The 12,338-nt window shown below is 47.9% G+C and overlaps 1 protein-coding gene across 4 annotated transcripts in view; it reads right to left on the bottom strand.

Moving 5' to 3' along the window:
• Window positions 1-12,338, bottom strand: part of INPP4A (inositol polyphosphate-4-phosphatase type I A) — a 1,119,411-nt gene that overhangs the window by 688,633 nt on the left and 418,440 nt on the right. For all 4 annotated transcript variants that reach the window (XM_086934219.1, XM_086934220.1, XM_086934221.1 and 1 more), the window contains exon 3: window positions 8,820-8,918. The gene's annotated coding sequence lies outside the window, so the exon portion shown is untranslated. The remainder of the gene's footprint in view (window positions 1-8,819; window positions 8,919-12,338) is intronic.

Genomic DNA, 12,338 nt, shown 5'->3' with positions numbered 1-12,338 from the left:
TGTTTGCAGATGATACCCTGCTGCTCGCAAAGACACTAATGGGTATAGAGAAAGTCCTGGATGCCTTTGTTGCCTCCTGCCATGACAGGGGCCTGGAAATAAATAAATCCAAAACAAAGTATATGATCTTTAACCCACCGAGAACGTCTCGCCCTAACCCTATCATAGAAGGTGTCCGCTTGGAGAGAGTCTCAACATTCAAATACCTGGGCCTAACTCTGAATGAGGATATGACCTGGGTACACCACCAGATCAAATCCCAACTAAAGCTTTCCCAAAAAATAGGCGGGATTTTTAAACTTCTTAAACAAAGTACCTTTATACCTGTATCTCCTCCTCTTGAAATTTTAAAGTTGCAAGCTCGGGGTGCGGTGATCTACGGGGGCGAGTTATGGGGACATTGCTGCCACCCAGACATTATCACCACTGAAAACAGGTTTATCAGGCAGCTGCTATCTCTACCACCCGGCACGCCCCTTCTCCCCACTAGATTAGATTTGGGACTCAGATCAATAAAGGAGGAACTAGGTCTAAAACCTCTTACCTTCTGGAGACGACTATGGGCGACTCCCGAATTGGCCAGGTACAGGAATGAATTGACTGAACTCTTACAACTACCAAACATCTGGAATATCCCATGGTTAAAATATATTAGGCAAGAGTTCGATAGATTGGGGTATCCCCAATTTTGGAAGAACCCTGCAGAAGTGTGTAGTGGGCTACCCCGGCGGGAATTGGTGAAAACATACTATCACAAAAATTTGTCCGATTACCAATCTAACCCCAAAATAGGGCCATTGACTATGTCATTCCTTGAGCAAAAGGATAATTACAAATTTGAGTCTGTCTTGGACATAATCAGCCCGAGCGCTCACAGGAAGCTATACCTCCAATGGAGATATGACTCCCTACCGCTCAGAGGTCTAATAGCACGATGGTACCATGACGCCCCTGCAAACTGTCCACTGTGCGATCCCGAACTAGAGTCGGACGTACACATGGTCTTCTTCTGCCCCTCCTATATGACCTCTAGGAAGAAGTGGATCATTCCCATCTGCAAAAATCTGGGCATTAGACAGTACCATCAATCATACCGAATATTAAAAACTGACTTGTCGCCATGTATTGTTTTTGGGGTCACAACATTTTTGACTTCAATGTGGAACATCAGGAGGAAATGTCTGGAATAATGAACTGTTTTGAGTGGTGTAACCTGGTAGGGGGTAATTAGTTCATGTTGTATCAAAGGGATAGCTTAAGGGATAAACCCATCCCATGATGTTGGATAATGTGTGTTATATTTCTTTTTTAAATTCCTCATAGTAATTGATGTTTTAACATTCTTAAAGTTGTATTTTACTCTTTTTCTTTTATGACAGTCATATGTCGAAATAAATATTTAAATAAATAAATAAATATCATACCATACTATACAGCAGGGGTGGGGAATTCCTATCTCCCGACGCCCGAGACATCTAGATTTCTTAGGAGGGCTAGAGGTTTTAATTTGCATTTTGTCCAAAGGACAAGTAGACAGTTTTATAGTAATAAGATACACAGCTGTTCAACCCTGTAGGTCACAGCCAGTAGATAAGTTGCTATGAGCAGTTTATTGGCAGTGAAAAGGTCAATGCAAAACTGGGGCCTGCATTTTAATTTCCCCAGAGCAGAACAATAAAATGAGAAAGCAGAGCTCAAAGTTTGAGCCAGCTGGATAAGCTCGTGTGGCTTCCAGGTTCTCCCCTGGTCCGTTTATTATCTTTAAGCATGAGACACACATTGAGCTTCTGCAGCCCCAGTACACTCGCAGCAATAACAAGTAAGAGGCTGCTTTTTGTGCCTCTTGGCCTCTTGCTCTAACTTGAACTGTATGACCCCTGCCTTGTATTCTCTGCTCCACTCCTGGGCCTCATAGGGCTCCAATATCCCTGCTCATCTTCAACTCAATTTGATTTCCCTTCTTATGCACCCCCTCCTTGGCACTTTGTGTTTTCTGTACACCTTATGTTACACCCGGTGCCTGAACCACTCCACCCTCCGCTGCACTCTGACATCCCTCACCCGCTTCCCTTGGCCTCTCAGATCTTACTTCGAGGGCTTAGTTTAAAGCTGATCAGTTTCCCCAGGGGCTTTCATGCAGGCCGAAGGCCACCCCCAATTCTGTTCTTGCACTAGGCCTCTCATGTCACTTTGTGCCTGCACCAGGGGCATTGTGAATACACCGCTGTAGCAACTACAGCAGCTGTGGAGTTTTTGATGGGCCTCTTCAGTCTGCAGGACAGCAGACAAAGGCCCATAATAGACTTGAAAGGGTGGGTGGGAGAGTGAGTGAATGGGTGGATGAATAGATGCATGGATGAATAGTGAAAGGGTGGATGGATAGATGCATATATGAATAAGTGAACGGGTGGATGTATAGATGCATGGATGAATACATGGAAGAGTGGATTTTAGATGCATACATTAATGAGTGAAAGGGTGAATGGATAGATGCATGTATGAATCAGTAAACGGGTGGATATATAAATGCATGGATGAATGCGTGCAAGAGTGGATGATAGATGAATACATTAATGAGTGAAAGGGTGAATGGATAGATGCATGGATGAATAAGTGAGGCTGGATGGATAGTTGGATGAATGAATGGAGTGAAAGGGTGGATGTTTAGATGCATGAATGAATGAGTGAAAGGGTGGATGTATAGGTGCATGTATGAAAGAGTGGATGGATAGATGCATGTATGAATAAGTGAAAGGGTGGATGTATAGATGCATGGATGAATATGTGCAAGAGTGGATGATAGATGCATACATTGAGTGTAAGGGTGAATGGATAAATATATGGATGAATGAGTGAAAGGCTGGATGGATATATGGATGAATGAAAGTGTAGTGAAAGGGAAGATACATGGATGAATGAGTGAATGGATGTAAGGATGGATGTTTGAAAGAATGGTAGGATAAGTGCAAGGGTGAATGAAGGGATGGGTGAGTGGATGGATAGGTCGAAAGTGGATTGATGAGTGAAAGGATGGACGGTTTATTGAAAGGGTGGATTAAGTGGTGAGAGAGTAGATGAATAGATGGCTGAGTGGGCGGGGATAGATGGCTGAGTGGGAATGGTGGATAGATGGCTGAGTGGAAATGGTGGATAGATGGCTGAGTGGGCGGGGATGGATGGATGGGTGGGTGGCTGGGTCGAAGGGTTGATGGATGGATGGGTGGACAGTTGAGTCTAAAGGTGGATGGAGGAATTAGTGATGGGTGGATGGATATATGAGCGAAACGGAAGATATACGGGTGAAAGGGTGGATGGACGAGCAAAAGCATAAATGGAGGAAGTGAAAGGATAGGTGGATAGATGAGTGAAAAGGAGGATAGATGGGTGGGTGGATGAGTGGAAGGATGGATGAATAGGAGTGAAGAGGAGGATGTGTAGAGTGAAAGGATGGATGGATGAGTGAAAGGAAGGCTGGATTGATCAGTTGGGTCAATAGGTTTGGAGATGGCAGGATAGCTTTGAACAGAGGCTTCATGAACACCACACTTTTCAGCTACAGTAGAGGCGGAGCTCTTGATGGGCCTCTTCTGTCTGCAGCTCGGCAGACAAAGATTCGTAATTGTGGATGTGGGTGAAAGGATGAGTGAGTGAAAGTGTGGCTGGCTAGATGGATGGATGGATGAGTTACAGGGTTTAAGGATTAGCGAGCGAAAGGATGGATGAGTGTAAAGGATAAATGGATGGATGAGTGGAAGGATGGATTGATGGATGGGTTGAAGAGTGGGTGGAAGGATGAGTGAAAGGGAGGGTGGATAGATGAGTGAAAGGGAGGGTGTATGGATGAGCAGATGGATGGATGGTTGAAATGGATAGGTTTGGAGATGGATGGGTAGGTTTGGAAATGGATGAGCGGATGGACTGACAGACGAACAGTTTGGTGAAAGGCTAATGGATAAAAGACTGAATGGGGGCCAATGTAAAGGTGAAATGCTAGATATCAGTGTGTTAAAGGATGAATGGATAGATGCTCAGATGGAAGAGACAAGAGAGTTATTCTGGCGAGGATTCCAATTAATTTTTTGCTTGCTTGGTGTCATAAGAACTTTGGATCAACGTGGTGGGTATTTTAATTTTCTGGTTACTCACTTGGCCTACACTATGCTCGTTTCTCTACCTTGGGATTATCAGGTAGGCGTGCTGCTGTATGCCAGCGTGTTCTTACTAGACCGTTGGTATTTGGTCTCATAAAGGCCATATTGCCATAGAAATTCCTGGCACTGAACAAAACTACTTTATAAAAGAGCACACATGAAGCCAGCTCACAGATAGGAAGAGATAGCATTTTAATAAAAGCACAAAGTATTGGTTAACTCAGATTTAATTAGGGGCTCAGTTGTTAAAGTCACAATGGGCACCCATGATATATGACTTTGTATTCATGCAGATCTACGTTTTTCATGAATTCACATGAATTTCCTTAAGTAGGCCAGGAAACCGTAGTCCTAGAAAATCTTTGTGAATTGCATCTTAGCATGAGCAAATATGAATATGCCCCAGCGGAAATCTGTTGACTGTTTACAAGTTCACTTTTTCTCCAACCACATTTTTCCCAGCCATGGAAGAAACTTTACTTCTGCCATTGTCAGGGGTAAATTGCCAACCTTTCTCAGTATGGGAAAAGATTACAGAAGAGCTGGTGAAAAACTCCAAAATTCAAATCTTTCTATAGTAATAGCCTGACATAACCAGAAAGGCTATTATCAGAGCTCTTCTATAAAGAGATTGCAGCCATTATTTGATGGCGCACTACATGGCACCAAAGGGACAAGTGGATTTTGTTACAGGACATGTAGATTTATGAAGCTACTTGTCCCAAGGACAAGTACATATTTCATAAAATTCCACACCCCTGCCATACCATACATTCAATCACAGGCCATACGATACTGTACAGCAGACCATACCAAACCATATAACCAGCCACACCATACTGTACTATACAATGACAAGCCATGCCATACCACACTACACAATGACAGACCATATTATACCATACCATACCATACCATAACATACAATGACAGGCCGCACCACACCATACCACACAATGGCATGTCAATCCACACCATGGAATGACAGACCAAACCATACTTTACAATGGCAGGCCATACCATACGACAGGAATACCATATCATATCACACAATATAAAAACAGGTCTTACCATACTATACCGTACCATTTCATACAACATAAATAATAAAAAACATTGACAAAGCCAATAGGTCTCGCATAAGTGAGAGCTAATGGCTTTGTCAATGCTTGTTTGCTCCGAGTGCTCTATTACTACCTAGCAACCTCCTCCTCCACGTCCTTCACATCTGTTACCCCTGCTAACTTCACAAACTACAGAGTCGACAGATACCAGAAACATGCACAGAGAAGGCCTACGTGCCTGACGCAAGGATGTGTACAGTAGGTGCTGTGCATCATGATGCTGTCATTTCAGGACCATCTAGGTGCAGAGATCAGTCTGGTTGCTTCTGCTTTAAGATATGAATATAAAGATTTGAGTAGTAAAAAAAAGGTACTTAACTTATAAACAAATGAGTGCCTGTGCCCAAACGCTGCACTGGCTGTGCTAATTAAAATCGGCGATCCGAATACCAAGTAGTCTTGAAGCCACCTCAGGCCTCTTTAATCCACTAACAAGCCCTGCTGCCCTTTTATGTCACTCTTGCCGGTCTCCGATTTCTCCCTTTGCGCTATTATTTCCGTTTGTCTCTTTTCCTACCTTTCCCGTTTGTATGTCTTTCTCTCTCATCGTCCGTTCAATGTCTGATGAGGAAAGATAAGCGCAGGTCGCCAAAAATGACTGTTGGTGGGCCCCACCGGAAACAACCGGCTCATATTAAGCACTGGTAGTACATTTTGTAGCCCGCCTTTCAAAATTGCAGAACACAACTGTGAAAGGTATCCGGCCCTTCAAAGGCCGAATAAACAAGTTAAATGTTTGTCCTACAAGCCTTATATGACGAACATATTGTGGCATGTAGACACAACTTAGAACAATGCACCAAGTAAACCACCTCCTGAAAACTATTCCTTTGACACAACTTCCAGATAATACCCAAAGGCCTGCTTTAGGGGTGATTTATAGGTTTTAAGTGCAGTGAACTTAGATATAGGGAAACCTATATCTGCAGTAAGTGGTGATAGCACCAGTTTACACAGACTGCAATGGCAGGCCTGTAGTTACAGTTTGAGTGATCCCCAATGGGTGGCATAATGCATGCTTCAGCCCGACCCCTGGAGTAACTATTCCCTGGGTACCTTAGTACCATATACTAGGGACTGATTATGTTACTCTATCCACTCCGGATCTCCGACCGACCCCTGCCCCCACCACGTCTTCAACAAGGCCGACGCTGTCATCGCACCCCACCTGCGGGACATCATCAACACCTCCTTCGACACCGCCACCTTCCCTGAGAGCTGGAAGCACGCCAAACTCAGCGCTCTACTAAAGAAACCAACAGCGGACCCCACCGAACTCAAGAATTACCGCTCCATCTCGCTCCTCCCGTTTCCAGCCAAAGTCATCGAGAAGACCGTCAACAAGCAGCTGGCCGCCTTCCTCGAGACGAATGGATCCCTCGACCCCTCACAGTCTGGCTTCCGAGCCAACCACAGCACCGAGACCGCCCTCATCGCTGCCACCGATGACATCCGAGTCCTGCTGGACAACGGAGAAACAGCGGCCCTCATCCTCCTAGACCTCTCCGCGGCGTTCGACACTGTCTGCCACCGCACCCTAGTGCAGCGCCTCAGCAACATCGGAATCCAGGAGAAGGCACTGGAGTGGATCATCTCCTTCCTCGCTGGAAGGACACAGAGAGTCCGCCTACCACTGTTCAGATCTGCAGCCACGAAAGTCATCTGCGGCGTTCCTCAGGGCTCCTCGCTCAGCCCCACCCTCTTCAACGTCTACATGAGCCCCCTTGCGGCCATCGCACGCCAACACAACCTCAACATCATCTCCTACGCCGACGACACCCAGCTGATCCTCTCCCTGACCAACGACCCCGCCGCCGCCAGAACCAACCTCCACGAAGGGATGAAAGACGTAGCTGAGTGGATGACGACCAGCCGCCTGAAACTGAACTCAGACAAGACGGAAGTCCTCATCCTGGGCTCCTCGCCCTCCGCCTGGGACGACTCCTGGTGGCCCCCCGCCCTGGGCACCGCACCCAAACCGACAGACCACGCGCGCAACCTGGGCTTCATCCTGGACTCCTCCCTCTCCATGACCACACAAGTCAACGCCGTCTCCTCGTCCTGTTTCAACATCCTGCGCATGCTACGGAAGATCTTCCGGTGGATCCCCACCGAGACCAGGAAGACAGTCACCCAGGCCCTCGTCACCAGCCGACTGGACTACGGCAACGCCCTCTACGCCGGAACCACCGCCAAGCTCCAGAAGAGACTCCAGCGAATCCAGAACGCCTCAGCCAGACTCATCCTCGACGTCCCCAGACGCAGCCACATATCCGGACATCTGAGAACCTGCACTGGCTCCCCGTCAACAAGAGAATCACCTTCCGTCTCCTCACCCACGCACACAAAGCCCTACACGACCAAGGCCCGAGCTACCTCAACAACCGCCTCAACTTCTACGCTCCCAAACGCCACCTCCGATCGACCAATCACGCCCTCGCCGCCGTCCCCCGCATCCGAAGAGCAACAACAGGAGGCAGGTCCTTCTCATACCTGGCCGCCAAGACCTGGAACACCCTCCCTACCGACCTTCGCCTGACCCAAGACCACCTCTCCTTCAGGAAGAAGCTCAAGACCTGGCTGTTCGAGCAGCAGCGGCACCCCCCCCCCCTCCCCCAAGCACCTTGAGACAGTCCGGGTGAGTAGTGCGCTTTATAAATGCCTGATTGATTGACTGATTGATTACACCAGTGTCCAATCTGGGATGTACCTAAATACACTGTGCTGTTCTGCCACTGAGCCATTAACCCTTCCATGCTGATGACGAACCCCAGCCGTCATGCACTACGGTGCTCGTGTGCTGATGACGGCTGGGGTTCGTCACGGCCCGCCCCTGTTCGTGTTGTTTACAGCACACCAGGGGAATCGCGGCCGCATGGAAGGGGTTAAAGGGAGAGTGAGCAACAGGCAGGCAGCAGAGGTGAGAAATTACTCTGCGTCTGCCTTTGAAATGAGCCTCGCCCCCTCCTGAGCAATTAGCTTGCAGGCCGCCCAACATCTTTGTGTGCCCCCTGCAGACCATTTGAAAGCACAAGTCTGCAATATTTTTGTGGTGGGCCCACCGCACAAATATTGTGAATTTTGAGGTATTTGCTTTTTTTGGTCGCAAAATTTGCCACCCAAAGCCACAAAATCCTAGGGGGTCTGATAAGCCCACCAACTAAAGCACTACTAAAGGCGCCACAAGATTGCAACACTATGTATCAAAGAATGTCCCATGATGGAGGAGGAAAGAAAACACTCCCTTGATTATGGTGGCATAAACCCTTGCACCTGCTCTGTGAGTGGCACCATATGAATAGGATAGAAGGAGAATGGGTGCTTGGCCTAACTGCTTGCAGTTGCACCAGGTCTGTTTTCACTCTGCTCAACTAAGATCACATTGATTCCAAAATAAAGAATCTTAATGAAACACACAGCATTGCAATTATAAAAATAATAGATACAAATGAGGTACATGGATTACAGGATACAATTACTATTAAACTGTGTTGCTTACATAACCAGTAACAAGAAGGCTATGGTCCCATAAACAGTGACTAACCTTTTGTTTAAAGTTGAGTTTCGATGATCCAACAGTGGACATCAACAGTTCAGGTGTGTTTTTGAAGTCATCCGGCAAATCAGTAAAATTCTTTCAGCCCTGCAAAGAGAAAACAAGATCACATGTTTTAAACAGGAAGAACAGACAATGCCCAATCTTCTGAGTTCAAACAATCTACACGATACTTTGAAAGACCAGACAGTTCAAATCTTCACGCCGTAAAACAGATAGTTGTAACAAACCGAAATGCCGACTTTAATTGGCTCACTGCGTCATTAAGTCTATTTACATATGAGCAGACTATGAAACTAAAAAAAAACTAGACTGCTAACCTCTTACAGAGTGGACCAGCACTTGTAGAGAAACACAGTTGCCAAATCAGTTTCATATGCAGCAAGATGACCATGTATAAGTATGCTGCTCTTGACTGTGTTGCTACAATTTCCAGGAGAGTGGGCCTGAAACATGTCCCTTAACTTACAGTAATGTATTCATTTACATCATGATAGGTGTTGTTATTATGGAAAATTGTTCAGCACTGCAATCTATTAACGACTGGACAACAAAGCACACAACAGCAAAGAACTCTTCAAGATCGTCAAAGAGCTCTCCAACCCCAACGCCAGAAACAACATCACCCCTTTGCAGGACCTCTGCAACTTCCTCGCCTCCTACTTCCACAACAAGATCGCGGGCATACACAACAGCTTCAGCACTCAACCGACGAACACCACGACCGAACCACCGCCCCCCACAACCACCCTCCGCGCCTGGACTCCGATCAGCACCGAAGACACCGTCCGCACGATGAACTCCATCCACTCCGGATCTCCGCCCGACCCCTGCCCTGACCACGTCTTCAACAAGGCCGACGCTATCATCGCACCCCACTTGCGGGACATCATCAACACCTCCTTCGACACTGCTACCTTCCCGGAAAGCTGGAAGCACACCGAACTCAGCGCTCTACTCAAGAAACCATCGGCTGACCCCACCGACCTCAAGAACTACCGCCCCATCTCGCTGCTCCCGTTTCCTGCAAAAGTCATCGAGAAGACCGTCAACAAGCAGCTGGCCGCCTTCCTCGAGACGAACGGATCCCTCGACCCCTCGCAGTCTGGCTTCCGGTCCAACCAATGCACCGAGACCGCCCTGATCGCAGTCACCGATGACATCCGAGCGCTGCTCGACAACGGAGAAACAGCGGCCCTCATCCTCCTCGACCTCTCCGCGGCCTTCGACACTGTCTGCCATCGTACCCTAGTACAACGCCTCAGCAACGTCGGAGTCCAGGAGAAGGCACTGGAGTGGATCATCTCCTTCCTCGCCGGAAGGACACAGAGAGTCCGCCTCCCCCCGTTCAGATCTGAAGCCACCGAAGTCATCTGCGGCGTCCCTCAAGGCTCCTCGCTCAGTCCAACCCTCTTCAACATCTACATGAGCCCCCTCGCAGACATCGCACGCCAGCACAACCTCAACATCATCTCCTACGCCGACGACACCCAGCTGATCCTCTCCCTTACCAACGACCCCGCCACCGCCAGAGCCAACCTTCACGGAGGGATGAAAGAGGTAGCCGAATGGATGAAGAACAGCCGCCTGAAACTGAACTCAGATAAGACGGAAGTCCTCATCCTGGGATCCTCACCCGCCGCTTGGGACGACTCCTGGTGGCCCCCCGCCCTAGGCAGTGCACCCAAACCAACAGACCACGCACGCAACCTGTGCTTCATCCTGGACTCCTCCCTCTCCATGACCAGACAAGTCAACGCCGTCTCCTCGTCGTGCTTCAACATCCTGCGCATGCTACGTAAGATCTTCCGGTGGATCCCCACCGAGACCAGGAAGACGGTCACCCAGGCCCTCGTCACCAGCCGTCTGGACCACGGCAACACCCTCTACGCCGGAACCACCGCCAAACTCCAGAAGAGACTCCAGCGGATCCAGAACGCCTCAGCACGACTCATCCTGGACATCCCCCGTCGCAGCCACATCTCCGGACACCTGAGAGATCTGCATTGGCTCCCGGTCAACAAGAGAATCACCTTCCGTCTCCTCACCCACGCACACAAAGCCCTACACAGCCAAGGCCCAGGATACCTCAACAGCCGCCTCAACTTCTACGCTCCCAAACGCCAGCTTCGTTCGACCAGTCCCGCCCTCGCCGCCGTCCCCCGCATCCGTAGAGCCACCACAGGGGGACGGTCCTTCTCCTACCTCGCCGCCAAGACTTGGAACTCCCTCCCCACCCACCTCCGCCTGACCCAGGACCACCTCGCCTTCAGGAAGCAACTCAAGACCCGGTTGTTCGAGCAGTAGCAGATCCCCCCCCAGCGCCTTGAGACCCTCTGGGTAAGTAGTGTGCTATATAAATACGATGATTGATTGATTAATTGAACGTTTTCATTGTGTTTTAATGACCCAGTCTCAACGTCAAGATTAGCAATGGTAAAGGAGCTGTCCAAGTAAGCATGGGTAAGCCTAAAAACTTTGTTTTCAAAAACGTATAGTTTTTTTATTAATAATATTGCTTGTGAGAACGTTGTGCATGATCAAACACTCTTAAAACAACAGTCATGTAACTACAGTTATAGTTGACTCTAATTGCCAATGGCGGGTTAAGTGCTAGAAATTAGGCTGAGATTTGTGATGCAAGAATATGGGATTGCAATAAGAGCAAATACTCACTTAACTTCAATGTTTGTAGAAGAACAATCAACAGACTCAAAACCTCTGATGGTAAGAGAGTTGAAGTGTTGGAGTGCTCTAAGGCCCCTGGGATAAACAACGAAAAATGTAAGCTATTCCTATTGTGATGGCCATCTGGGAGAGCGCTAGGCATGCTGCCACATATGCAACGGGAACAGGATCACTTTAAATATTTTGGGCATACAGGTGTCGTACACACCTGAGAAGAAACAAGCATACAGTATAGGCAGAGACATGGATGGGTTAAAGTGATCAGTGGGTTTCGAAAACACTCTGCCACTGTTGTTTATGTTGCGGGTCTCAATTGCAGTATGGCATGCTCACCAAGATGTCTTTATGTACTGCAGAATCTGATATGCCCACTGAAGCCGAGAACTATTCAAGGAGTTTGAAGTTCTTGATGATATTGGCAGGGAAGCGAAGAGGAGTGCAACTTGAAATGCTGGAATTAGAAAAGAGGGGGCTGGGACTGCCAGACCTTGAGGTTGGCTATATGGCGTCTCAGCTGCAGCATGCAGTGGAAAGAAGACGGAAAATTGGGAGAAACTACTGCTTGTGGGTGCACATAAGTGGACACTATAGCGAGTATTGATCAGGACTGAAAGCTAGGGGAGTGAGTATGAGAGATACTGAGAAGACCTCCAAATGCACCTGATATGGACATATAAATGACATCTACAGCCATTTTGGAGTGCGAGTAGTGATATGTCAATTGCACAATAGAGAGAAGGTGTATGCGAGACATTGGAGGATCTATATTCTGGGGGAAATGTAATCCCTATGCGGAAACACAGCGGGTCTTTGGAGGGA

Source organism: Lissotriton vulgaris, chromosome 8 (genome assembly GCF_964263255.1).
Source record: "Lissotriton vulgaris chromosome 8, aLisVul1.2, whole genome shotgun sequence".
Taxonomy (NCBI): domain Eukaryota; kingdom Metazoa; phylum Chordata; class Amphibia; order Caudata; family Salamandridae; genus Lissotriton; species Lissotriton vulgaris.
Note: the sequence above shows the minus strand (reverse complement) of the source record. Positions and strands in the feature narration are given on the sequence as shown.